Source organism: Dasypus novemcinctus, chromosome 14 (genome assembly GCF_030445035.2).
Source record: "Dasypus novemcinctus isolate mDasNov1 chromosome 14, mDasNov1.1.hap2, whole genome shotgun sequence".
NCBI classification, from domain to species: Eukaryota; Metazoa; Chordata; class Mammalia; order Cingulata; family Dasypodidae; genus Dasypus; species Dasypus novemcinctus.
Window position 1 is genome coordinate 38,293,445 of NC_080686.1, and position 27,895 is coordinate 38,321,339.

A 27,895-nucleotide genomic window follows, 5' to 3' on the forward strand; every position below is an offset into this window, starting at 1 on the left:
TTTAAGTTTTGTGGGTTTTTTTTTTTCACTGCTTAAAAATATGTATAGATTCAGAATTAGTTATGCTTTTATGGTGAGTTGTTCATTTTATCAGTATGTAAACTCTATATTCCTACCAATCCTTTGTACTTTAAGGTCCGTTTAGTCAATATTAATACTGTTTTACCCAGTTAGTTTACTCTCTTTCTTTCCTTGCCTCCCTTGTGTCTGTGGATGCATGTGTATTCAAAACACTTTAAATATCTTTGTATAAATTATGCTTTAAACATGTTTTTCCCAATAAGGGAATTGCTGTTATTTAAGAAGTAATAAAATCTTTTTGCAGTTACTGTGATTTTTATATATTTGGATTCTTTCTTTAGTAACTACTCTTAAATTTTAATTTTTATCTCACATTGAATTATAAAATAAATATCTCTACCATTATCCCATATAGTACAAAAGCCATGTAACAAAGTCCAGACAACTCCCACTGCATCCCTTTTTCATCTAGTACTTTAGTTCCACTTTTTCACTATTTCATAAGCAATAATTATGATGATGATGACATCATGAAGTTTACAATTTCTAAGGCTTTTTGTCTGAAAATTTCTTTATTTTCCTATCCTTTTGTAAAATCATTTAACTTGATATTGAATTCTAGATTGAGATTTTCCCTCAACATTTGAAATATTATTTAATTCATCTCTGGGGTCTTTCTTGCTGATGTGTTGTGAATTCGTTGTCAGCTAAGTTCCCATCTGCCCTTTGCATGAAATTGGATTTTTTTTTTCTGATTGCATTTATCTTTATTCTTCTGTTATTTTACTGTGTTATACATAGGCATATATTTATTTTTATTTGTTCCCTTTAGAATTGTGGTGCTTCTGATAGAAATCACCACTTCAAATTTCCTTATCCCTTATATTTTTATATTTTCTAAGTTTACAATACTTCTTATCTATTGGTTTTTTGATAAAAACTCTTTTGCACTTTTAAAAATTTGTTGTTGTAAGGATTAGAAATATGTATCCTTCACTTTCAACATTATATTTAGACTTTACAATGTACCACTTCATGTATACAGCAATATCCTTGCAACTGTATAAATCTAGGTCAATTTGTATTCTCTCAACCCCTCCCCCCCATGCACAATTTTTTATGCTATAGTTGCTTTATATATAACATCTACATATAGGATAAGCCAAAGAAGATAATGTTATAGTTTTTGCTTTAAATGACCATTTACAATGTTTGTCTTTCATTCTTGAAGATCCAGATTGCACTCTAGTGACATTTTCCTTCAGTTTGAAAACCTGTTTTTTTTTAGTGCCAGTGTGTTGGAGATAGATTCTCTAAGTTTTCTTTTCCTAAAAAGATATTTATTTATTTAAGGATAGTTTATTGTGTAGTAAATTCTGGGTTGAATTTTGAATTGTGTTTTTTTCTTTAATCACTAATTTTTGGCTTCCATAATTTTTGATGAAAATCACATGATTATTTGAATTGTAGTTCCCTTTTATGTGATGTTTCATATTTTTTCTGACTGCTTTCAGAACTTTCTCTTTGTCTTTATTTATCATGAGTTTGAATATACTGTGCCTAGGCATGCTTTCTTTACGTTTACACTGTTAGAGAAAATATGGCCTTCTTAAAAATTTCAAATTATGTCTTTAACAAAATTTGAGCTGTTTTCAATAACTATTCCTTAAAATATTTCTCTCTTCTCTTTTTTCTTTTTTACTTTTGAAGAAGCTTATATTGCATAAATGATACATCTCAAATATAGGGGGATTCCCATATACTCCACCCCACCCCCTCCCACTCTTCCTTCTCTTTCTGGAACTCCAATTATAAGTATATTAGACTTTTTGATATTATACCATCAGTTATTGAGGTAGTTATTTTCTTTCCCAAACCTTTATTCCCCCTCTCTACATTTTAAGTTAAGTAATTTCTATTTATTTGTTTTCAAATTTACTGGCTTTTTCCTCTGTTATCTCCATTCTGCTATTAAGGCCATATAATGAATTTTATTTTATTTTTTATATTGCAGGTTTGCAATTTTAAAATTCCCATTTTGTTCTTCTTTATATTTTGTATTTTCTGCAGAGATTTACTATCTTTCCTTCATTAAAAACATTTAAAAACATTAATCAACACTTATCAAATGTTTCATTAAAACTTTAAAAAAAATTAACTTTTCCCCCTTTATCTTATTGAATGTATTTATGATAGCTGTTTTAAAATCTTGCCTAATACCAACATATGTGTCATCTCAGAGTTCCCTCTGTTGATTGTCTTTTCCTTTGAGAATGAGTCACAGTTTCCCAGTTCTTTGTCTATTAAGTAATTTTGATTATATTCTTGGGTTTTTGAATATTATTTTGTGGAGACTGGATTCTGCTTGCTTCCTCCAAAGAATGTGATGTTTTGGCTTTTGACATGGTTAGACTCAAACTGCAAACTCTGTTCTACCTATTGTGGGTTGGCTGCAGCTCAAATTTAAGTCACTTTGAGGCTTTACTTTATCTGGTTATTTGGTCAGAGCCCTGGACAGAGTTTTTATACAAAATCACAACTTTCTGTTTCTGGATCTCTTTTGTTCTACCTCAGGATTCTCCAACACTTCTGGCCACTCTGGCTGCTGTTTCTTCTTCTTCACGTCAGAAAGATAGCAAGTTTTCTAAAGGAACTTCAGTCATCCTGTACCATGCTGCAACTTCAGCCTGCCCTCAGAGGCAGGATACTCACCACTGAATGGTTTATATTTTCAATTCTCTGTTCTCAAAAATCAGCCTGCTTTTGTACATTCTTCTAATACTTAAGGTTGTTGTTGTTTGGTATTTTGCCCAGAGTTTATAACCATTAATAGCTGCAGGAAGGTCAGTCACTGAGAACTTATTCTATCATATCAAAAGTGAAATTTGCAATACCTATTAATTATATCTAGTACCTTGCTATCTCAAAGTATTCCTTATAATTTAAGTTTGTATCTCTCTGGTGCATTCTGGGTAAATTCACTAATTCTATTTTCTATTAATAGTTTATTAATTATCTATTCAGGATGCACGTTAAATTACAGTTCCTGCAAAAGTGGAAGACTGAATTAATATGGGCAACACTTACCTTCCAAACAAATAGGCATTCTGTATAATATATATTGTAATTTTCAGAAAACAGCTCAATAGTTTAAAGCTTACTTTGAGTTGATTTGAGATTCCTTGTAAAGACTTTTGTAGAAAATCAAACTCAGCTTTGTGTTAAAAAAAATTCATTTCATTATCTCTAAATTCAATTGTTTGCTTTACAAACTATATTTTGCCTTTTGTTATTTGACCAAGGACTTTTTAATATTTATTTATTTTAAAATTTTATTTTGTTTTTTAAATATATTTTTAATTGAAGTATATTATTCATACATGAGCATACATAAACAATAAGTGAAAGTTGTGAACTCACAAAATAAACATGCATAACACCACATAGGGGTCCCATATATCACCCCTCCACCAACATCTTGCAATGTTGTGGAACATTTGTTACAAACTATGCAAAAGCATTGTCAAAATATTACTACTAACTAGAGTACATATTTTACATTTAGTGTATTTTTCTCCAATCCACCCTATTATTTTTTTTTGTTTGGTTTCCATATTTATTTTTAGAGTGGTATTCTTTTTAGTTTCTATTTATGTTAGCTAGCATAGAATAAACATGAAATTGTTGAAAAATAATAGCTAAGGATATTAATAAAGAGATTTTAAGTAGGATAGTAGTGTATTCACTTACATTTTAAAAAATTATATTCATTAAATCCTATTTGGGAAATGTTCATCTTTTATATGAGAGAATTTCCTTTTCTTTTTCCTGTACTCTATTCTTAAACTCTTATATTCATATACCTAAAACAGATTAAGATAGTATAATTTATCTTTGTAAATTGCTTTCAAAATACATTATCATTTACTAATTATATTGCCCACAAAATTTGCATTGACTCTAGTCACAATTCCGCAGTCACATTTACCACAGATATAACTCCATTTCCTGCATCCTTCCCAAACCTAAGTTTCTGTCAAAGTCGTCTACATCTGCCCATATAAATCACTTCATAAATTAGAGTCACCATTCCTCACAGAACATGGATTCACTTTTGAATCCAGGCAAAATAAATCATAAAGGAGACCCATGGAGTTTACTGCAGTCTAATTTTAAGTAAGTTCATAAATGTAGTTTAAAGCTTCAGATTCATAATCAAATTATTGTAAAGCTATGTCCATCTTCATTGTTTTATTTTTCTTCCTCCCATCTATCCAAATCCAAATGCAGAGACTCAGAATGTCTTAGGTCTTTCCCCCATTTTTTTCAGGGTCCCTGTGCTTTTATCTGCGGCTTAACTTTCAGGATAATAGAGTGGATTCAATAACATAATATCAACATTTTAATCTATCAGCATATTTATCCATTTAATCATTTAAGCTTTCTTTCAATAGTCATTAATTCATTAGTTCATTCAACATTCATTGAGTGCTTACCATGAACCAAGTATTTGTGGGAAACAAATGTTATGTTCTCTGCAGTTAATCTCAGAGTCAAGTAGTGGAGACAATCAAATATTGATAAACTTGAGGTAAGTGCTGTAAATGAGGTATGTACCTGAGAAGAACATCTTTACTGGTCATTGCCAGGTAAAAGTCTAGTGCAAAACTAAATCGGATGGAGGATGTTAGGGATCATTGTTCATAGTACTAAAGTATTCACTTGTATAAATTCTTTGTTTCCTTGTTGGTTAGAAAATATGTAATTTTTTATCCATATGTTTAAAATGTAAGGATGATTGTTTCCCATATAAAGTTTGTAACTTATTTAAGCATTATAAACAGCATAAAAGGCAAAAAGCAGAAATGTCTCATGTCACAGCATATCAGGATAATAAGATATCTAACAAATTCATAAACATATCCTGAGAAGCACTCTTTATTTGTGTTCTTGATAATTTCAAGTTTATAACCTACCGTAAGCAAGGAAAACCATTTATTTCAGTAGAATGGCTATTATGCTATTAAAAAAAACCTTCAGAAATAACCTAATTAGGTCTTATAGCCACATTTCTAAGGGCTACAATTCTGTTATTATGTGTAAAATATAGGAACATTTCCCAATAAAGTGAAAATGAGGAAAACTGATAGGAAATCTACAGGAGTAAGCAAACATTTTTCCAGACAACGGAGTTATATATTTTGCATTATTGTTCTGAAGAGCTGTAGGCTTTGATTACTTGGGACTGCTCTTTTCTTCCTTCCTAGCAGAGCTGCAGATTTAATTTTATCTGTATGAGAAATATGAAGCTAGGGAATTTAATAATTGTTTCACTAGGTAAGGGATGAAGTAAATTCCATTGCCTTTCGTTTGATTACAATCTTCCCTGCTGGTTTAATTAAAAACATCCATGTGAAAAAGAAGAAACATAGTAGAGGATCTAATTGTTTTATTGTATTGAATGTAGAGTAGGAACAATGAAACCAAAGGGTTCAGAGTTGTAAAACTTAAATGTTTCATGTAAATCTAAAATGCAGGCAGGTCAACTATAGACAAATGTCAGTAGACGAGATTCAAAATGCACTGCAGGCAGAAAAGATGACATTTATCAGTCATCCATACATCAGTAACTAAAACAATTTTAGGGTTGTCTAGACAGGCATCTATTATTTCTTAAATTTAAATCTTTAGTGGAAGGACAACAGCAAGCATAGTATCTATATTTAGTTTCACAAAATGAGAGAAAGGTCTAGGAAAAATTTCAAAAGCATTTGCAGGGATATACACATAGACAAGAGTTTTATTGCTCTTGTTATATATTGGAAGCAAGTATATGACTCTAAATTAATTTTCCTAGTTACCAAGGCATAGGCCTGAAAAATCATACTAAACACTGATATAAATGATGCAATATTCCATATTTGGGTAATTTGCCTACCTCAACGTTTTTTTTAAAAAAAGGAATCTATGAAAACACATTCACAAGCTTTAGTTTGTTAAAAAAACCAAACTGTCACTACATTAGAAAATTGTTTTTAATGTCAATTTTGAAAATGGTAGAATTAGCAGAAAATTAGATGTGCTAACATTATGAAAATTGTCATATAAAATCTTTCCCTAGTAAGGTCAGCAAGAGAAATTTTGTACATAAGAAAAAAAATAAACAGGATGAATAGGAGAGCTTTCAATTTTCCCAACAGAAAATAAATTTGGTTAGGAAATTTTATTTAAATTATATTTGAAACTATCAGTTAAAAATGTAGTTCAGAGAACCTGATCTACAACAACTAACATCTAAAAATTTCTAAATGGAAAGATTGACAAAATGTCATATTTTAGATGCAAAGTCCTAACATACTGGTTGCTAGATTCATTTGGAACTTATTCTATTTTATTAGTTACTTACAGTTGTAGTTTTTAGTATCATTTTCTTATTATCGGCTGAGTTTTGCTTGTATTAATGTATACATTTCTAGATAAGTGGAAAACCATAAATTATAAGTCTTAGTTCCCCTTCTGTTAGAATGAATCTATACGTTCTACTACTTTTCACTATTTAAACTCAGCTTTAAAAAAAATTCCCTGCTTTTCCTTTATTTTTTACTTAAAATTTCTAACAGTCATCATTAGTTTGGATCCAACTAATAATATTTTTTAAAACTATTTATGATCTTGATTTTCTGGCAGTGATTATTTTAAAGTACTTTTTTGCGTTGAGAAATCATGGGATTTTAATGCCATCTATTCTTTGATTCTCCAAGAAGTATATTTTTCAAACACCCTCCCCCCCCCCAATATGCACCCACATATATATCTTTGTGATGAACATTCCTATGCTAAATATATTACATGGTGCAGGTTACCTCAGTCCACTGCTTCTAAATCTTATAGCTGTAAATTATAGCTTTTAAATATTCATAATAGTCTTTTGAACACTTAACGGAGAAAGCCAAAATAAAAGTTTTCATTTGCTTCCTAGAGTAAAAATACTTGCGCTTGCCAAAAAATGCTATAGTTACCTTTAAGTAATTAAGTTACGTCCAGTAATCTCTACCTAAACCATCTTGTATTTGAATGAGTTAGCCTATGTTTTTTGCTTTTCCCTCATTGACATCAAAATAATTGTTAATGGGCAGCTTCTTGATAGATGCTGAGAATCTCTTCATCTTTTATTTTTTGTTTCATTTGGGGTTTCGTTTGGTCCCCGATGATAATCACCAAGCTCTTTATTTTCCTTAGACAAAAATGTAAGAGGTAATGCTCACCCAAATATATATTAGACCAAACAAATCAATCACCCTTTCTGCTTAAAATGCGTGTTTCCCTATCTAGGCCAGTTGGGATGCCCAATTCAAATGTGTACATATAAAATTGGCTTAATACTGTTCAGTGAAAACACATTGTTGACAAAGGGACAGGGACAATTTTTAATATCTAGAGAGAGAATAAACCTTTCTTGGATGTAAATTAAAAACAGGGGTACATAGTATTCCCCAGAATCCTTTAAGACATCACAAATCAATTTGGGGGTCATTTATGAGATTTTTATAAAAATCCTGCTTTGCTACTTTTCATTAGTTGGTGGGAATTTCTTAGATTTTACTTCTCACATGTGCTGTTTCATCAGTATCCACTAGGTGGAGATATAATTATAGTTTTCTTGGATTTAGGACACGATGCTCTATGAAAGGAATATTCATCTTAATTTGAATATATACCTTTTAATTGGTATTTAACAAAGACTCTGACATCAATCTATACTTAGTTCATACTGTTTTTATATAAAATATTTCTTTTTGTGTTTCTGTGATTTATTATAGATACTAAAATATAGACTATTGATTGAGCTGATTTCATTTTTATAATTTTCTTCCATATATGGGAATCTCAATTCCAGAGTATAGCTAAATGTAATCCTCAGCATTATATAGAGATGCTTTGAGACTAAATATGGGTTGTTGGCAGGGATTTAATTGGAGAGGTTAGAGAAGAAGATGTAAGAGATTTTCCTTTTTCCTCTAAGCCAGGTAAGAAAGCTCCATTTAGCTCCATGGCTGCCAAGAAGCAAAGGGATATGAAGCCAATGAAGTGTTTCCCAGATCCTGTAAGATCTTCTATTCAAAAAAACCTGTCCTATCCTTTCCTTTTCTTTCTTTGTTCTCCTCTTTTTCTTCCCTTCCCTTCCTTTCCCTTCCCTTCCCTTCTTTTCTCTCTGTTTCTCATCCATTTTTTATTTTACAGGTATTATGGAAAACAATTTGGTGATCACGTACTTCAACAAGTCTAAACATTTTATTTCTTGTTTGCTTGCTTTCAAGAGGACACTAGGTTTCCTTTGAACCTTGACACCTTTCTAGGACTTCAGCCTGGTCACTTATTTGAGTGCCTTCCTGGAAACCAGGGACTATAAAGTCCTTGGCGAAGGTATAAAACAAAGGGCCTATAGGAGCTGCTTTAAATCTAGGAGTGGGCAAAATTTCAAGAGTCATTTTCATGTGAAGTCCTGACTTACCAAGCACTGTAACTAACACTTGGTGGAGGACATCTAGCATTCTCTTCCCAAGAAACACGATTCTAATGTTCAAGGCTCAATAAAATAAATGAGGATCATTCTGGTAATAGCACTTCTCTTCTTTGGTTGAGAGTGCATTTGTAAATTACAGCACCTCTTCTAAACACGTTTCTAAACAAACAATATGAAGGGAACTCTGGATTAGTTTGCCTTGGTAAGTTGTTTGTGCCTTATTAACTACATTTGAGCCTATGTAAATGCATCCTACATCTTTAAAGTTGGAGGAAAAAGTATTCTCCTCCCTTTCTCTATGATTATCCTGTGCCTGTGGTCCTTTAGTTTTCTATAACCATGCTCACGCTAACTTTAGCCAGCCATATTTCAAAGCCTCTTGTTTTTAAAATGAAATAACATTTTGTATATGGAAAGTAAATGCATTAGGCTCAGTGAAACACAACCTTTATCAATTTGGACTTTGATCAGTTCATGTTCTTAGAATCAGTGGTATATTGCTTTCAGCATTGGTGCAATGAAACTGCTTGATAGTTTTAGACTTCTCCTTTTGTTCCTAGTTGAAATAAAGACCAATATTTTGATTATAAAAATATTATATTCTATGACCAAACTAAATGAACTTTTAAAAAGACAAATAAGAGCACCAACTTTCGCTTTTGTGTGAAGAAAACAACAAATGACAAAATACTATTGCTCCTTTGGAGGACATGTGCATGGGCTTCATAATAACTTTTCCTTACTAATTTACTCTCCGTTTTTCCAGCACTCATTTTTAAGACATGCAAATAATAATAATAAAAGAAACCAAAGAAAATAGATGGGAAATATATTTTGCTTACATATTATATGCTTAGAAATATCATTTATATACTGAATCTAACTGACATACTAATACTCATACTGCTATGACTATTATTGATATTGACACCATTTTCTCCAGTGTTTGTCTTCCTCAGAAAGAATCATCTCAAGAGAATGGCCCTTTAATTTACCTTAGAGGAATAAGAAATACCATGAAATTTCAAGTATTCTTTTTTCTCAGCTTTTCCTTCTGCTGTATGCCCAGCCCATCTCACACAGAATTTCCCCACTTTCTCTCTCTTTTCTTTTTCTCTACCTCCATTTCTTTTTGTGTTATATTTAAACCTTCAAGAGATGGAAATGTTTCATAATTAAAATTTACTTTTGTGATTCTTTTAGTATATCTGAGTCCAAAATAATTATTCGTATTAAGTTATACATATATATGTATGCATTTTATTCAACACTTATTATAAGCTAGGCAGTTTGCATTCATAATCTCTAATAATGAGCTGGACTGTGTGAATTAGAATGTTGACTCCATTACTTACTGATGTGACTTAGAGCAAATTACTTAACCTATTCCTCAACTTGTCTCACCAGTAAAATGATGATATCCATCAACTAAGGGGGTTTTAGTAGTAACTGAATTAATGCATGCAATCTGCTTAGAAAAGTTCCTGGACCTAAAATGTAAAATGGTTCTTCTTCTTTTGCTTCTTCTCATCCTCTTCTGCTTTCTTCTTATTACTTAAGGAATATATGAAGCCTAGTGGTGTTTAGCTTCCTTGGTATTGGTTGGCTTATTCAACTATTCCTGAATAGTATTGGACACTATTCTTTACATACACATTTGTTCTTTTTTCTAAGATATATTTTGTTGTTGTTTCCTAAAGGAATTGAAAGCTTATGACTAAAAAATGATAGTGTGATTTTTCCCAAAGTTTTATTCCCTAAAAATAAGATAGACCTTAAGTTCTAGAATACAGTATGTGAAATACCATGCTTATTCATCATACATTGTACCTAAAAAAATGCTGTGCAGTACAAATAAGAATTGCCTCTATTAATAATTGAGTTATAATAGTGCTATTATAATAACTACTATTTGTAGGGAGCGACTTTGAACTTGCAAATATTTCACTGATTTTGCTTTATTTGAACCCAACAATAACAGTGTAAAGTAGGCATTATTAGCCCCAAATAAAAAGATATAACAACAGAGGCTCAGAGGCTTAAATAACTTGCCAAGAGTCACTTAGCACGAAATAGTGGAAATGTATCTGGGAGGCAGGTTTTCTATCTCCAGAGCTCCCACTCTTAAATAGATCATTAGGACTTAAATGGACCTTCAAATTTTCTAGTCTAAATCGTTATTTATTCAATGAGAAGATGGAAGACAGGAAAAAGACCTGGACAGTGTGACACAGTGGCTGAATCAGGACTAGAACGCTTCCTTTGTAATTTCCAATTCACTGGTTTTTCTCCTACACCACAGTATTCTATAACATGCCCGTTAAACAGTTGTTTTTTCCTACAAAGTTTGAGGATGCCAAAATTTGGAAAAAGACTCAGTATACTTATAATAATATTGTGCAGTTGACCCAGTCCTCTGATTCAGAGACAGGAAAATGGTTTACATGGACTTCTGTTTAGAAGGACAGGACTTCATTACTTAAGATGGCACATTGTGTTGTTTGTACTGTGGGGGTAGCAAACGTAGTTAGCAATGCCTTATGGCATCAGATTTCTCAATTTTGTCTCTCACAGAACTAGTCAAAAGCCCTGTAAACTGTTTTATATGGGACCTAGGATTTTTTCCTAACCCTAGTGGTGATATCTAGACTCAGAGAGAAAACAATAGAGGGGGACTCAGGATAGGCATGCCTTCCTCACGTGATGAACAAGAGTGACTCTTCTCTATGAACAGTGTATTTGTTCTCAGTTACTGCATAGGAATTAATTTCTAGACCCAATATACATAGCCAAAGTGGAATAACATTTCCCTAACAGCATCTTCATTTGGATGCCAATTGTATTTGAAGGGTTGACAATTTATCTAAATTTTCTGATCTATGAATTACCCCAAGATTTTATACATTTTATAAAGGTTTTGAAGATAAAAATTTTCATCTACATGCAAAGAGAAAATTCCAGAAGGATGAACATAGTGCTCTGAGATTGGAAATAATGTGATTCTCTGAAAAATTTAGATTTCATTCTTTCATTTATTCATTCATTCTTTGTGTAGTCATATGACAAATATTTATTAGGAGGCTGCTAAATAAACAGGTCTGTGCTAAGTGCAGCTAAGGGGGAAAATGGACAGACTGCCTTCAGAGAATTTTGAAGTGACTAAAGTCTTTTTTTAAAAAACTACAAGTTTGAGTCCAGGAAGTACGACAAGAGCACCACTGTAAACAAGACGCAGTGGTGGTGGTAAGAAGCAGGAGCGTGTCCTCATGGAAGGATAGGGTTTCGGGTTATCTCCAAAGAAGCTGACTTGATTTTATGGAAGTGGTTTAAAAGGGCATTGAAAGAGAATGGTGAAAAATGAATGTCAGCAGCAAGGCAGGCGAATGAGAGCCGTGTGAAGATCAGTGAATTGTTTATTTTGGCTAGAGCATGGCTCATTCAGTAATACATAGAAAAGATTGAAAGTTTTTTATAGTTTTGTTTCCTGTTTTTAAATATGATTTTGTGCATGGAAATTTATCTTATGTATACACTTGCCCATGACAGCAATGACAAAGGTAAAAGATATCCCTTGCAGGATTATTTGAAATATCAAAAGTTTTAGACACCGAAGTACTTGCTCATCAATGGGTAAATAAATTATGGTACCCTTATGCAATGAGCAGATATTAAACACGCAAACACACGAATGAAAGATACAACAAAAACCTAGGTGGTTTCATATGTACCAATATGCTGCAGCTTCCAAGATATGTAAGTGTCAGGTGGAAAAATCAACACACTGAACAATATGCATTATATATAATAAATTGTGTGAAAAATAAACTGCATGCTTAAACAAGTTTAGACTATCCCTGGAAGGACACACAGCAATAAAATGATTTTTTTCTGGGAAAGGGATGTGGGCTACTAGTGAAAGCTTAGGAAGACGGGTATTTTTCCACTGAGTACTACACTATAGATTTCAAATTTTACACATATTTAAGTATAATATATATTATTTAAAGGTTGTTTAGAAACTATTTATGGAAAGTTAACTTTTCGAACATTCAGTGGGAGAAACTAACAGAGAAAGTCTTTCAAGGAAAAATAAATACATACTAGTTGGATGCCACTGTGTTGAATTTCTTTTTTCTTTTAATAGTAAACGTCCTGGGTATGCTTGAAGGCAGAAGTCAGAGATGGATGGATGGAGAGGAAATGAAATAGAAGGTAAGTGAAAATTACAGGATTTAGGGCAGAAGTGGAAAGGCTGGTGTCTTAAAAGACAAATGTCCTTTCTGTGAGGGGTCTAAACAGAGCCACTGAATCACGAATTTTGAACAAGAGTCGATGAGTTATTCTTTTGTTTGTTTTCATATCAATAGACGTGATTGGGAAGTGTTGGTGGGTTCAGCGTTATTTGGTACAAAGGTCAGAGCACAATTCTCACCACAGGGGCCCTGAGTAATGCACTTGGCTGTAAGGTAAATGGCTGGGTGGTTGAAGCCAATAATTTAAGGGCTGCTTCCCTAGCCACTCCTCTTTTAAAGAAAGACCTGTCCATAGCCCACCAGGAGGTGAGGGATATAACCAGGGTGGGAGGGAGTAGGGTGGAGATAAAGAAATAAGTGCATTTGCCATTCTTAAGCGCCTTTTGCTGCTTCTCATCTCTATATTGAATTCTCATCCATGAACTGGTACAAGGACATATTCTGCTCAGTTGATTTGTTTGTTGTGAGGATAAAATTAAGTACTAGGTCAGGTGATATTTTGGCAAAAGTATAAAATTCTATCCAAATGCAAGGTAAAAAGAAACACAGATAGAGAAGTTTATACTTAACCATTTTATAATTGAGTCTCTTCTTGAAATAAGTTGGAATAGTGACAAAGTTTAAATTTGGGCTGTGGTTATTTAGTCAATAAAAGATAAATATTTTATATTTAGTATGAAAGTTGTCATTTTGTTGCATTCACTCCAAAGACAGTTCCTAAGTAAAACCCTGATTTGTTTCATGCCAAACTCCATTTTGTTTTCATCTATGTTAATCTTAGCATAATATTTGATACATGTTTGTTGAATGAGTGACTTGGCGTTTGGGAGGGTTGTCATGACCTTCATTCACTCCTCTACTAAATTTTGAAAACCTCTAAACAAACTAAGCAGTGAAATACCAGTAAAGTGGCATAGGGGTCATTTTAAAAGTAATCTCTTCCTACACAATGATTTCTTTGAAATCTTAAGTTTGATATTATATTTATTTTGCTTCTAACACATATTAAATAAATGTTTTGAATAAAATACACATCATCTGTTTACCTCCTAAAATTGTGTGGAACACCAGCATTTAACCATATCTGTTAACTTGGGCATTGTGAGAAGAGAGAAGTGGCGATCACCAAACCATTGCTTAGGCTGTTATCTGTTTACATAAATAAACACTAAAGAGTATATATGAAAAGTGGTGGCATCAGAATTCTTAAAAAAAAAGGAAAATATCTTGCTTTGCTTTAGGGGATATGGTGAAACTTTGAGGGCCTGAACAACAAATAATTCATTTCTCAAAGAGGAGAAATAAAGAAAGGAGAAAGACAGATTAGGCTAAGAGAGACAGGGTGCTTCAGTTGATGGCTTCCAGGTAAAGGCAGAGGGCAGCCCAAGAACATTTTGAGAATGGATTGCCTAATGCTCCATGAAAGAATAACAACTCTTGTTCTCATTCCAGTATAAACTATGCCTCACTTTCCACACTGGCCAGTGGTCAGAAAAGTCTGCTTTACTTATTGCTAGTTGGTTAGAGTGGGAATTTGGTACACATTAAAAAGAACATAGAAGCATGGTCCCAGAGACAAAGGTGACTGAAAATTTACATTCTTCCATGGGAATTGCAGGAAATTTGAGAAGCACATTGGACTCCCCCTGTGGATTCAGGGATAAGAGATGATTTTGAACTCATGTGTCAATCATATTAAGTTGAAGCTTCTGTTACAGATTGTGTGGATTCAGTTCTCAGCTAGTTCATTTTTGTTTTAGTTAATGATTTCATAATGTTCCCAGAAAAGATGCTTTTACAAGTTTTAGGAAAAGGTAATAGAATCAAGTAGAACTCACAATTGCAGTCAGAAGCCTAGACTTCCAGTAGGTTGATAGAAAAAGTAAAGGGCAGATGTTTATATGTGGATCCATCGCAACTACACATGCTTCCTCTTACCTGCTCTAAGGAGTCACAATTGTCTTGGTTTGCATTCTGCCAGAAGCAGATCTTAAGACAAAACTTCAGCACATATAGTTTATTTAAGAAGTATAGGGAACACCAAAGGGGAAGTGAGGAATGGAGGAAGCGAGTTTAATCCCTCAAAGAATGTAAGACATACACACATCTCGGTAGTACGCCATCCAAAGTCAAGTGAACTGGGGTATTTATACCCAACTCTCAAAAGCCATTTTGAAGAATCTTGAAGAAGCCTGGGGGTTGATATCGACTCCCTTAGCACTTCCAGTTTCTCAAGGACCAAGGGACCAGATAAAAAGCTCCCTCAGGCATACTTAGCCTGTAGGCAGAAGGCTGGCAACTGAAACTTGGCAGGAGTACATTGAATCAGTAAAGTCCAAAGGATGTGAGCAGGGCACTGACAGAATAGAATGTGCTATAGTAACTAATGGGCAAGGTGTTTCTCTCTCTCTCTCTTCCATAAAGCCTCATAAGGAAAGGGATCAGAAATCCAGGAGACATTTTTCTAAGGCTGCCTACTATATTGCAGTACTTCAGGGCTGAGACATTATTATAGCACATAAGTATGTATTAATAATAGTCCACTCAGTTGGCTTCCTTTATATTTCCTTTAATAATTATTGTAATAATTTCCTGCCCCACATTGAGTCTGTAATCTACAGGTGCTGTTCTAAAATTTTTATACAATGTGACTTATTTAGTTTTTGTATCACTTTAACAAGATAGTGTTACTATGCTCATTTTCAGAGAAGACTAAGGCTCAAGAAGGTATGGAAATTTCTTGAGAATACATAGCAGCAAAACCTGAATTTGAAGATACATGATAAGGCCATTGCTCTGTCCATGATGAGACACTAGCTTTTAAAAGACTGGCAAGTACGTCCCTAAGTAAATTAAGGACAGAAGAGACTGGTGGAGACCAGGGATGTAATTTGGGTAAAATGATAAAGTTATATAAGGAACACTTTCCAAAACCTATTTTTCAAAATACTAATAAGGTATTACACAGCACAAGGTAGACTTATGAAGCCAAATAAATTAGGGGAATGTGGGGTAAAGCAATGCTATTTTAGGGAAGCAGACATGGTTCAACTGATAGAGTGTCCACCTACCATGTAGGAGGTCCAGGGTTCAATACCCAGGGCCTTCTGACCCATGTGGTAAGTTGACCCAAGCACAGTGCTGCCATGTGCAAGGAGTGCTGTGCCACACAGGGATGTTCCCTGTGTAGGGAGCCCCATGGGCAAGGAGTGTGCCCTGCAAGGAGAGCCACTCTGCGTGAAAAAAGCACAGCCCATGCAGGAGTGGCACCGCATGCATGGAGAGCTGATGCAGCAAGATGGCATAACAAAAAGAGACACAGATTCCCAGTGCTGCCTGACAAGAATGCAAGCAGACACAGAAGAACACACAGCGAATGGACACAGAGAGCAGGCAATTGGGGAGGGGGGAGGGGAAGGAGAAAGAAAGAAATCAAAATAAATCTTTAAAAACAACCTGCAACACTATTTTAGCTAATTTTTAAAATTTTTAATTTGTTTCTCTGCAGAATATTTTAGATTGTATAACATGCTACAGTATATTGTGACTATCCAAGATGAAAGTAGAATATATATTTTCCCCATGTTACTTAATGTGTATTCCTTCTTTATATGGTAAACATGCTAGATAAGAGAAAATAGATGCAGAGATATCTTTATGGCAGATGCTTTCCCTACAAAAAAATATATTGTTCAAGTTAATTTGCTGATAAAATTGCTGTTTTAAAGTTCTTAAATTTAGTAGTGCTAGGTTAAGCATTGAGAGTATTTAAGTTTTTTTGTTTAGAAATGTAAGGTGACCACATTACAAAAGATAATTATAAACATCAGAGATGGGCTCACCGGAGGGTCTGTTTGGTGATTAAGGCCACAAACTGCCCCCTATCATTTCCCACACTTGCAATTATTCATAATTTCAGACTTGTCTCAGCCAGATCAACTAAATTTCCCTTGAAAAATGGAGAATGAAGCCAGCCTCACCCAGTCTCAGTCCAGAATGAATTGCCTGATTTCAAGGACTCACATCATACTATTTCCCGTTAGAGCCATACTTTATTTATCTTTGGGTAAATCACCTCTCACTATGCCTTGTGTTTTAATTCAAATTAATAAAATCCTGCAATGACTCCTTTGCAGTTTCTTTAAAATTCTTTTGAATGACTAAGAAGTCTTCAGAATCACAATAAAATATTTTTAAGGCCTTTATTCTTTCTCCTAGACTTCAGTGGTACTACGAAGTTTCACATAATTTCTAGTCTGCATCTCATAAAATGCTGGCAAAATTTATTCAATTCAAATTAAATAGATGTAGCACAGCGTAATCTTTCTCTATTAAATATGTCACTTTTTGCAATTGTTTCTTAATATCCCTCACAGCTTCCATCTAAGATTAGCACTTTCTTTGCTGCCAGAGTTTCACTAACCTACTGAATTATTCACTGAAGCATAACCTTCAGATATCAGGTTAGAAAGACCTTGATTATGGCAGGAAGTGAACTGTATAAACCATTTTTCTTTAAAAGAAAATTTCTCAGTATAGCAAAGTCTGAAATGAGATAAATATTAAATGTGTGTAAAAATTAAGTCCATAATTGATAGGAATTTAGCCAACTGTGACATTCCTGCATTTTGTTTATTATAATATATAATGCTATCCTAAGTACTACAGAGCAGCATAAAAATGAGTGCATTGCCATGGTGCTTATTTAACCTAAGAAGACACCAGCCTGATTTTAGATTTAGCAAACTAAATTGTTGTACATTAAATCATGTAATGTGTTACATAGCCTTGGAATATTCACATTTTAAAAAAAAATTCCTGTTTCCTCTTTTTTTCCTGTTCACCTTTGCTTTCTTTACCATAGCTTTGTTTAGTGTCATATAGCTCTAGAGTTGGTGGTGAAGTCAGCAATTCACCATGGACCTCCCTGCAGCAAATTCTATTAGTAGCTTCCAATGCTTTATCTCAATTCTGTGTTGAAAGATCATTAGAATACCAACTGAGGAGACAACACTCAAGGAACATCTTTGCTAGTGTTACAATCGGCAAACTCAGACCACTCACAAATCAGCCACTCTATGACCAGTCACTGGGAACCCAATAGCTAAAGTGCAGCCCTGATACACAACAGGGTATATGTCCTATTTTCTACTGGGTAAGAAGAAAATGCACATAGTCAAATACTGACCTTCATTTATCTACATTTATTCCATCAGACATTGGAGGGTATTTTTTTTTTTTTTTGCTATATTTGACCTACAGCATTTGTATGACTTTCAGAACACCGAGGTGGAGCATATATATTTTAAATATCAATCCACTTATTAATATTAGGCTTCTTCTTCTATTATCAGTGTTGTAAAAGTCAGCACAACTTACAAAATGTCAATAGTGAGGGATAACTCCTGGGGATGCACCTCCCTGGCACTGAGGGATTACAAGAACAAACTAGCAATACAACTGGAAAAAGACCTTGACCAAAGAGGGAAAAGGTAAAGACAAATGAGTTTATACGGCTAAGAGACTTCGGAGAGAGTTGGGAGATCATTCCAGAGGTTACACTTATGCACATCTCAGCAGGATCTCATTGACAACCAAAGTACATAGTACCCCAAATAGCGGGACTCCTGAGGGCTATGGAGACATCCAGACACTATAGTCAGGGGAGATAGCTCAGAAGTTTGGTGCATTGCCAGTGGGTCCTACTTTGGAATTTATGCTCCCCAGTGTGACAGAGTTGAACTCAGTTATGTTTTCCCTACACATGATTCTTCTGTCCTTCTATTTGAACCCATTATTAGTACTAGAGTTGGTAGGTGTATGTCTAAGAGACTTAAATCTTTGGGCTGTTCATGTGCCACCTGGGCCCTGAATCTCAACACCTACTCTCCAATTCATTTGTCTCACCCAGAACAGCTATCAAGGAGGAGATGATGGACAACTACCATACCAAGGAACTGAGAGAGTCTACAACTGCAAACAAGAGAATCCCATCCATCAGCCCTATGGGATTGCAGTCCTTTTCAGTTAGAGGTGGAGTAAACATCACCATCCCAGAATTCTCAGGATTGGGGAATGAACTATGGACTAAAGTAGACTTACTGATATTCTACCATAGACTTATTGTGATTCTGGCATTGGGAGAAATTATATCATCGATGTAGAAGCAATGGCCACTGGAGGTTCTGAGGGCAGGGAGAGGGAAAAACAGGTGTAATATGGGGGCATTTTCAGGACTTGGAAATTGCCCTGAATGACAGATGCAGGCCATTATATATCTTGCCATAACCTACAGAATGAGGTGGGAGAGAGTGTCAACTACAATATAAACTTTAATCCATTCTTAGTGGCAATGCTCACAAATGTTTTCATCAATTGTAATGATTGTACTTCACTAATGAAAGACGTTGTTAATGTGGGAAAATGTGGGAGGTGTAGGGAGCAGGGCCTATGGGAATCCCCTATATTTTTTATGTGACATTTATATAATATAAGTATCTTTAAAAAATAAAAAAATAAAAAGTAATGCTATGATCTGATTTTATACATAGTTTTGCTATTTAGATGGAGACAATAAACATCTTCCACCATAAATCAATGTGAGTGGTATAGCCAACATTAACAATTTTCTTTTAATCTTGCCCATCCTGTACCAACAAAAGTACCAATTACATTCTCTTCTACAGGTTTAATCTGGTTGAATGATTATTTGAAAGACTTTTTATAAGCACTTAGGAAAGTGTCAAATACGCATGTAAAATGACAAGGTACTTTGACTAAACAGTGCATTGGAGGAGAAAGACCCATGAAATGTGCTGGTAATGAAACAATTTTCCTTAAGAAAAAAAGATTTTAATAGAAAAATCCTGTTAGAACAAACACAACATAGAGAGATTGAAAGGTGAAGAATTTTCTTGTTTATTTGTTTTTGGTTTATTATTTTTATGATTGAAATAATGAAAATGCTCTGATAATGGTTGAAGTTATGAAAGCACAAATATGTGATTATACCAAATACCATTAATTGTACACTTTGAAAAATAAATAAATTTAAAAAGAATATTAATGTGAAAGGTATCATGTTATGAAAAGAGGCCCATTTAGAAGTACAAGAAAATTCCTGACAAAACCCATTGCATTTGTTCAAAAATTAAGTATAGAGTTTAATACAAAATAATTTTCCTAATGATAATTCTCAATGGCAAGAGCCTATATAAAATTACTCTCTTGTTAACAATTATTATGCACCTAAAGAAATTATTGAAATGAATAAGACACTGTGTCAGTCTTAGGGACCTCACAGTCTTGCAGAGCAGCTCTGTCTAGTGGATGAGAGTGTGCTCAATCTAGCAAGAGATGATGGACAGGAGTCACCCCTCCCCTACTTATGTTCTCGTCACAGATATTGTCATGGGTACTTTTTCTAGCTGATATCAAATAAGACTCCTGAGTTTTTGTTAACAAATTGTGTAGATTAGTATTTGAGTTGAACTACTTCACAAACCCTGAGTTTGTGGACTCTCCTAATTCCACTCAATTTCTATCTTCTCTGACATTATGCATTCAAGAAACACACGGACAAGGAACAAAAAAGTACATATGTTGGGTGTGAAAGGGAAATGCCTAAGTAGATTGCCTGGAAGACAAATTTTTGATAATACTAAATTATTTTGTAAGTCAGGAAATATCCCAGTGCGTACCACAATTCAGGAGAGGTTGTACGATTAGTTCTCTCAGAGGTTTTCTATAGATTACAATCGGCTGTGATTTGTTTGATACTCCTGAAGATAGTTATAATGAGCTCTGGAATCATCCTGTACATTATAACAGCTTTCAAATTTCATTTTAGTGTTGGATATAATGCTTAGTTCCACACTAAACTACTTTATGTGAGTGTAGAACACATATCTGTCTTGCTCACTACTATATCCCTAGAACATCATAAGCATATTGGTGGTACAGGATAAGTGCAAAATAAATTCTTAGCAAATAATCACTTAATCGAATGATTTTCTGAAGGTGCTTCATATACAAAAGTACAGGTATGGTAGTTTGATACAGTTAAGAATTACAAAAATAGATACTGGATTATGTTTGTAAACTGGTCTGTACTCGGGCATGATTAAATTATGATTAGGTATTTGTTTGGGCCACATCAGCAGGGTGTTGAGTCCCTACCCCTGAGTGGGTGGGAACTCATGGATAAAAGACATGGTAAAGGAGATTTTGATGTTGGAGTTTTGATGCTGGAGTCTTGAGGTGGAGCCCGGGAAGTAAACACACAGGAGAAGAACACAGAGGAATAGAGATAGCTCCTTAGACATGGCAGAAACCCTGGGGAGAGAGACAGAGCTGTTCATCTGATAGTCTACAGGTGACCTTGTGGAGAGAACAGAGGCCTTGAGCCCAGAGACAAATGAACCCTTGGAAGAGAGGAACCTAGGAAGCCTGAACCCTGACAGATGTTGACAGCCATCTTGCTTCAACACGTGGCAAAAACTTTGGTGAGGGAAGTAACTTACACTTTATAGCCTGGTTTTACACTAAATAAATACCCTTTATAGAAACCAGCCCATTTCTGGTATTTTGCATTAGCACCCCCTTGGCTGACTAATACAACAGGCAAAACTAAACAAATTTATAAATATAACTGCTGGATAAAATAACCAGATATACTGAATTCATCAGGATAATCCCAGATTTTATCAGGTTTTTCATACCTGGTAATGGATTTAGAATTTGCTATATTCAAAATCATCTAATTCTTTACCCTATTAGTTCATTCTATAAAAGCGAAGAGAAATGGTGGCTGTCAGGGATAGATGTATAACTGGGAAATGAAGAAGGTACAAGATAGATCCTATGGACAGTTAATAATGAAATTAGGGAAGTGTTTCTTCAAGTCTGGGATGGGAGAAGCTTTGGAGAGTAGGACAGTGAGTACCAGGATGCCATGTTTCACATGGAACTGAGAACTGTTGGCTTCTTAGAGCCAAGTCTTTATGTAAGAAGGATAATGCTTTCTACCTTTATAATCATTTATTTCCTCACTTTTTCTCTTTGTTTTGGTTCCTCCTCTAATTTATAATAAGTACTATATATGGCAGACAAATCCAAAGTAGGTATATATTATCACTATATTACAAATGATCTATCCTTAACCTTATCTATATTTTGTTTCTTCTTCCTTCCCAGATTGGCAATTTGAAATAAGATTGCATTATTAAAAACTATTATCTCATTTTTAAATTAGATTATTAAACTGTTCCAGAATTTCTAGTTAAAGTTGCACGTGGCAGAGATGAATAGCTATCTTCCAGAGATTCTTGTTTCCCTTAGTCTCCTGTATGCCTGTTCAACTATTTGAGACCTTGTAACAAGTTTTTGACAATGGAATGTGAGTGTGATGTGTACCATTTCCATGTCAAGACAGTTAGGATGCATCCTCCCATTGGCTACTGGCTGAAGTTCTAGGGCATTATGCATAGGGACCCTGGGAATCTGAATTACAAAATGAAGATTAGTCACCCATGGACATAGAGGCTCTCAACAAGAGACTGTGTTGCCTCCCAGGAGATATTTAACAATGTCTGGCAATATTTTTCCTTGTCTTCACTGGGGCACTACTGGTATCTAGTCAGTAGAATCCAACAATGCAGCTAAATATACAGTAATGCACAGGATAACCACCTACAACATAAAATTATCCATCCCCAAATGTCAATAATGTCAAGATTGAGAAATCCTGAACCAACAGGCAAACCAGCCTTTGAACTGTTACATGAGCAGGAAATGAAATTCTTTTGTGTTAGGTATTTGACTTTTTTTTTTTTTAACAGAATTATTCAAACAAATAAGCTGTGTTTTATCAAGAAATACAAACTGGAGAATTTACTTCTACCATAAAAGAAATATTAGAAATGTTTTTGATTATTTGCATGCAACTATATTCAAGTTGGATGATGATGTGTTTACACTTTAATATAGTCTGGGTTATAGAGTAAGGATCAAGAATTGATAGTGACATACTTTCAAACTAATTTATAACCATCTTCTTAGTTTACTTTTACAAAGCATGTCTACAAGAGATTTAATAGTTATAAAAGGAAACTACTGAAATAAATTAAGTGCATAGTTTTTCTCTTCCCCAACACATCCTTCTCATTAAGCCCCTTTATGAAATTGCTAATTTCGACTGTGATACGGGTATTTTATTTAATATCTTCCTCTAGTTTCTCTGGATACTGTGTTTACCATGCTATAGAAAGAGTGTTGTTGCTGGCATTCTGGAATTCATCATTGGTTTTTTGAGAGGTGAACATCATTTCATTGAGACATCTTCTGCCCCTGCCCTGATGTCTCTTTTGTTACCAATAAAAGCTATCCTTTTGTTACCTGGTGAGCAATGGTTATGTTTTCCCTGTGAATATAGACTTCCAAGATGGCAAATGGAACTTTTGCTGCTAGTCATTTCAAAGTGTTTGCTTCAAAATACACAGAAAATTTGAGTGATATCCCCAAGCCATATAAAAAACCAGGCCAGATCACTCTTAGGGCAATTACTCATTTCTGTGGCCCCCTTATCACTTCCTTGACTAGCCAAGTGAATATTTCGCTAGTGGGCTGTTCATGGAAACCCAATCAAGATTTGTGGCATGGTGATAATTTATTTCAAATTTATGATTGTATTCACAATGTGTATTAAAGGAAGTAGTTTGCCCGTATTTTCCCTATGTAGAGCCGTATGACAGGACTTCTCTGAGTTAGGTGATTCAGACATAATGAGGTTAGGACTGCAGATAGACAGTGTAAGCAACCATCTAAGCAGCGTGATTTATAGATTTTCAAAAGTGTTGCCTTACTGATTATATCTCTCCCAATGGCTTACCACTATACCTGAAATTTTCACTAGAATCACTTCTTGTGGATCCCCTCAAGACTTGTAACTCTTAGCTGGTTAGAGCAGGCTGCTTTGAGGAAGGATTAAAAGATTGAGGAATTAAGACTCTAAATTGCCAAACGCTAGAATATTCCTGGAGTCTGACCTCAGATCACTTCTCTGCCTAGGCTCTTTCCGTAAGTGATCATAACCAATCCAATGCCATGAAAAGAAATCCCCTATACTTTTGACATAACTTTTCTGCAATCTAAAACTTCTTTAAAAATAAAATTTATAACATGAGAAAAAGAAAACTGTGTAAGAATGATTTCAAAATTTTGCCTCTTACTCTAACTTTTCCACTATGTTCTAGTGTTTTTATATCTAACTACCTATTGAACAATTCCACTTGGAAGCCCAATAGGCATCACGAACCCCATCTGAAAGCCTGTTCTGCTCCTAGGTTTATCCATCTTAGCAAAAGATAACCACCATGAAGCAGGCTGCACGAAGCCTAGATCCCAGCAATTATTTTCAATGTCTTTAATTTTTAACCTTGCACATCTAATTTATTAGTGAGTCTGGTCAGTTCTATCGTAAAATTTTGTCCGTTTTCTGTACCATAATGAATCTTTGGAAATGGAAATGGCCTTGAGTAATTATTCTATTTAAATTTCTCCAACATTTTTCATAGAACTTATAATAAACACCAAATCTTTCCCATGGACTCAAGAAGCTGTATGCCACTTTCTGATCTCATCTCATGGTACTGTCCCTAGTTCACTATACTTTGATCCTTTAGTCTCTGTGGACTTACTTTCTCTTTCACAATATATCAAGCTCATTTATACTTAGGGAGTTATCCTCTGGAAAAACCTAGGCTAGCTCTTTTATTTCACTCATGCCCCAACTTCAAGGCAAAGAGGCCATCTTTAGTCAATTGGACACAGTCCTCCCCATCACCCCACTCACATCTATCACATAATGCTGCTATTATCGCTACAGAAATGATCAATTTCTGAATTATGATTAAATTATTTGTGTGCTTAATTGTTGTCTGACCCCCTTTTCTGAGAGCAGGCACCTTATCTATCTTTCCCAGGACTTATCTGCAATGATAATTAAAATGATGTAGGCACTCTATGCATATTACTTGAAGGAATACAGAGAGGACAGCAGTAGAGTCCTGGTCTCCTAACTGGTGTCTTGTGTATTCTTTCTACTTAATTGGTATATGCATAATGAATGTCAATAAATATCCTAGTTGAAAATGTAGATTAATTTATAAGCTCGATCATGTTATTGGAACAGATTAACCCCAGCATTTTAGTAGTTTAATTCACCAACTTAGTTTATTATTATTATTCATGCTAAGTCTGATGCCAGTTATGGAGCTGCTCTTCCATCTGGAGCTTCAGGGATTCAGGTTTCCTCGTTGTTGTGATGTTACCCTCTCCCAGAGAAGGGGCACTTTAGCCCTTAAATGTGTGGCCTAGAAGTGAAAGAAGTCGCCTTTGATCAACTTGTTTGGCCAGAACTATTCTCATGGCGTCATAACTTGATCTGAACGCAGGGGAGGCTGGATAATATAGGAGAGCCCATGGTATAGCCACAACTGTAATGGCAACTATACCTACAGGGAGCGGTGTGGGAGAAAAGAAGCAGGAGATTAAAAGAGATGAGAAAATAGAGAGAGACTGGAATACACTGACTACTGACAGTGTTCTTAGGCTCTGTGCACATCTGTGACTGGAAAGACTAATAATGCAAGGCCAGCAGTAATCACACTAGCAAATGTGTGAGTGTGTGTGCACCTGTGTGTCTGTGTATTTCCCCCCTATTTGGTTTGCAGCTGTCACTAGCATTATATCTTGTGCCTGATATCATTTGAAAATTTGCCTCTTAAACTCACTCATGTTTCCTTGATCCTTTTGCTCTAAAGTATCTTCCCATCCTCAGATGGCTCCACTCCATCCCAGGCTTGCCTTTGTGTTCCACTTCACAGTTAATAATTGTCTTAGATTACGACCAGGGGACCTGGGGCACTTTTGCCTAATGGGGTTTCAACCAGAAAGAAAGAAAGAACCAGGAAAAAAGCTCCGGCTAAGTGAATATGTCTACTCATTTTCTCTTGTGTTTTACATGCTCCCTGATATAAAAGAAATCATGGAAGTCAATGGATTAAATATAAATGTGAAATAAGGAAATATGTGATAAAAGAGGGTAGATTAAAAAAGTACTTGAGCCCAATGGGCAGACTGTGTGGTGAGCTCAAATAATACTTTAATTCTGGCTTCCCTGTGGCTAGCCCAGGTTGACAACATTTCAAAAATGACAATTGTTTGGAATAAATCCAAGATTATACTTTAAATAAAAATGTTCATAAATCATAGCTCTTCCACTATGAATCGGACAAGCACATAAGCAATTACTTATAGTAGCAGTATTATCTTGCAATTCATGCTGTTTCTTAAGTTTATTTGACTAAAAGCTTATTTATTTCCCTCAAAGTGAAAAATGAAAACTTTTGACTTGTCCTTCTTTGTACCATATATGAAGTTCAATTAAATGAATCATTTATTCTCTCAAAAAGATATATTAATGAAAAATGTGAGTTCAGGTAAAAGAAAGAAAGCCAGTGTGTCTAGAGTGAAGAGATATGCAGAAATTGATTTTAAATAATCTGGAAAGGTAGGAGAGAATCAGGGCCTAATCCACCCAATAAGGGCATATGAGCCACAAGTGACTCTGGACCTGAAAGCAAAATTCTCTCTGTATGTTGGTTTTCCCAAGTAACAGAACCCGTGAAGCAACTCATATTCTGCCCATTGGACAGCATCTAGTGTTTAAGAGTTAGCAAATCTGATTTCCAATCCTGGATCTGCCACATACCAGCCTTATGTCCTTAGGTTAGCTTCTTAACTCATTTGTACAATGAAGATAGGATTTAAATAAGATAATGTATGAGATAATGCATGGAGAACTCTTAGCACAATATTGGGAACATATTAAATGTTGTTATGAAGATTTTCTTGTTTATTTTTGTGGCTTCTGGTGCTTGTAAAGGTTAGTGTCAATAAAGTTCTTTTATATATATATATATATATATATATATATATATATATATATATATATATATATATATATTTGACTTGCCAGCAATTAATTTATGAATTCTCATCTTACCTTGTATAAGATCATAATCTTATCACTGTTTTCCCATTACAGCTTATCTAACACCAGATAACATGTGATCTCCCACTCCCTCGATTTCTTAGTGTTGGTAAATATTATATAGTGAAAAATATTAAAATGTCATGGTAATGGATTAAACCAGCAGACCACTTTGGACAAAGCTTTCTTTTAAAATGAAATTAAAGAATAGTTCTGCTTTGTATAATACAAGTAAAAATTGCAATAAAAATTAGGAGGGTATTGGAACATGAAAAAAAGCTATTATTATTCAGAAGAATATGCAGTGGCTTTTAATCTTTTTGCAGTTTGACCTACATTATGAAGCATATTTGTAATTCTGATCCATTCTGCAGGTAGATATACACACCTACACATGCACATACAAAAGAAAAGAGTTAACAAAATAATATTTTCCCTAAATATTGGCAGTGAATATTTTTATTTTTTTAAAATGTTGGTCACAATCCAATATATTAATTTCTAGACTCGAATAAGTTATGACCTATTTTCAAAAACACAACTCTTTACAAATATTCAACAAAATTGTGAATAGTTATGAAAGAATCCTTGCCTTTTTATATATTAACATGTATTATAAAGCTATGGGCATATGAGTGAAACACGAGAAAGTCCTGGATTATGCTTATGTCTACACAAAACAATTTAACAGCAATTCCGGTCAGTGATAAAATCATATATTGTAAAAAAATGTTGCTAGGATAGGCTTTCACCATTTGTCGAAAATGATATTTAGGTTCTGTATTTCACAAATGACATCTATATAAACTATAAATGTATTAAAGATAAAGGTGTAAAAAAAACAAGATAAAAGTATGAGGAGATTGTAAAGTCTATATAATATTTGGTTGTAGAAGGCCCTTTAAACATGCTGACAAAGGAAGAAATCATAAATAAAAATATAAAAGAATCGATTACTTATGTTAAAATGTTTATCTGTTAAAATTATCTATATAACTGAACTTTAACTGCCAATCTGAAGATAATTTAAAACATTTAATATAG